Source organism: Equus przewalskii, chromosome 9, assembly GCF_037783145.1.
Source record: "Equus przewalskii isolate Varuska chromosome 9, EquPr2, whole genome shotgun sequence".
NCBI classification, from domain to species: domain Eukaryota; kingdom Metazoa; phylum Chordata; class Mammalia; order Perissodactyla; family Equidae; genus Equus; species Equus przewalskii.
The window spans coordinates 15,085,659-15,088,160 of NC_091839.1; positions in this window are offsets into that span (position 1 = coordinate 15,085,659).

Sequence of the window (2,502 nt, forward strand, 5' to 3'; positions counted from 1 at the left end):
CGTGTGGTTGCTTTTCTGAGACCTCAGGGGTCAAGATAGAGGGGCTGGTTCAGTCCAGTCAGCATTTACTGAGCAGCCACTCTATGTACGCAGCCCTAACCTGGTCAGTAGGAACAGAGAGGTGAATAATATATTATATTTATATATCTGTACATATTATACCTAATATAGTAATAATCACGATGACTCATCCTAACAATAATTAGAGACCACCCTTCACTAAGGTCCACCTTTCTCACCCGCAAAATGACAAACCACAGCTAGCCTGCAGGGACCTGTGGCAGTGTCCAGGCCCTGGGCTGACACTTTAAATGTGCCATCACTGTGAGGTGTCCAGCGGTCCTGTGACAGAGGGGAGACTGTGCCCACGAGTCATTGCCGAGTGTAGGAAGTCGGTGCCCAGGTTGGCTGGGACCCAAGAGGACAGACCTGCCAAAGCCGTGCTCCGTGAAAATTCCTATATATCTATCCCGTGTGTATTTACTAAGACCCTCCCAGGCCCTGAGGACACAGCAGAGAAAAGACAGACACTCCTGCCTTCATGTGGCCCCTCACAAAGCTATTGACGGGGTCCTGGCCCAATTCCATATGATTTTAGTGCTTACAGCTTGATGGTATGTTTTGTGACCTGCTCTCTTCTGATTAGCAACAGAAACATTTCCTGAGCTCCTACTCAGGGCCAGAAGCTATGCTCCATCCTGAGGCCACAAACAGAGAGGCTGGGGGGTGGGGAGAGGAGACAGAGGATGAGCCAGAGGACCAATGGAGAAGGTACCCTCAGACAGCAACGGAGGCAATGAAGAGGAGAGGAAGGGAGGAGATGGAGGCCTGGGTGCGGCCAGCTCGGAGCGGGAGTGAGTTCCCGCACAGGGCGGGCCTCCTAGAGGACCTGGCTTGGCTGGTCACAGGGCGATACATCACAATGCAGTGTGTGAGGGCCTGGAGAGTGGGGGGAGGGGAGGGGGGACACTCCCCTGGGCCCCAGGTCCAGGTGGGGTGGTTAGCGGTTGGACGAGGGTGTCTCGGCAGTGGGGAACTGCAGACAAAAAGCACAGAGAGTGCAAACAAGAGCAGAGGCTCTGTGGCCTGAGAGAGGACAGGGCTGAGCCCATGGGTAGAGGGGCTGGGGCCTGGACTCCTGGATCCTGAGGGAGCAGAGGGTGGTCCTGGGCCCCCAAGGCCCGGGAGTAGGGCTGCTGGCCTCTGCGGACTCAGCGCTCCTATTTCTCCTAATCTGCTCGGCATTAACCTCCAGCCAGGCTTTCAGCACTCTTGGGGCAGTTTTCCCAGGTCCTGAGGCTGGGCAGCTGTGACTCTAGCAGAAAACAGGGCCTTGCGGAGGGGTTGTGGGAAATGCTCCCCAGTCCCCAGGGCCTGGGAAGAGCTACGGCTGCCAAACCCAGGGGGGTGCTGGAGAGGGGGGCACCCTGGAGGAACAAGCCCTGCTCTGTCCCCTTGTTTCCCACAGACTCAAGCCAAAGCAAACCACTGCCCAGGCCAGTTCTGCTTCCAACCAATCCGGGGGCCCTTCCCAGACTCCTCCCTCCTTTCTCAGGCTCCCACCCCAGGCCCACTCCCCTTGACACCCCGGAGTCCAGGACCCAGACGACTCCTCCCCCGGAACTCAGCAGTCTGGGATCCCGCACTTCTCTTCCTTCCAACTCAGGAGTCTAGACCCCCAAGTCCTCCTCAGGACCTAGAAGTTCAGGTCCCCAGCCCCCTTCTCCCGTAGAATCTGAAATCACAGCCTCTGGTCGGTGTGGGGCGGCCCCTAGTGGAGAGCAGAGTGGATCCGTCTGTGATTCATTCACCAGTGAGCAGGAATGGAAGAATTTACTCGGTCAATCCACAGGCACGGGGGAGGGCTGTGCAAGAACCTCGTCTAAGATCACAGTCTAGCTAAGAGCCTCTCATGCTCCAACAGATGGGGACTCTGCTGTATATGAGAGAGGGAGGACAGACGGGGGCATTTTGTAGCCAGAACTGAGAGCAGAGAGAGGGTTATAGTGAAGCTGGAGATTAAGCTTCCAAGCCCCTCAACTGCCTGGGCTTTACGTGGTCCTCTATTTAAATGTATACCTATAACTTTGTACTTTTTAAAAAGAGGCCCACAAAATCTCAATCTGACCCCTGTCTGGAGGACTTAATGAGTATGTTCATTTCATCCCTAGACGTGAAAACTGGGCCTACGATTTCACAGAATCGTTATCATTATCGTTATTATCCGCAAGAGAAGGGGACTGGGCGAGAAGTTTTCTAAGCTTTCTTCTTGCCCTTGTGTCGGTCGTCAAAGGGAAGTCACTCCCCTTCTGCACTCAAGAGTTTCATCTTTTCACTCAGCAATCATCCCCTGGGGCAGTGCTGGAGACACAGCAGTGACCATGACCGCCAGGGCAGGACACGCCACACCCAGCCCTGACGGTGACGACACAAAGTGGGCAGGGATGGGCTGGCGGAGTCCAGGGAACTAGGAGAACTGGAAGGCGGCGTCCTGCGCAGCCT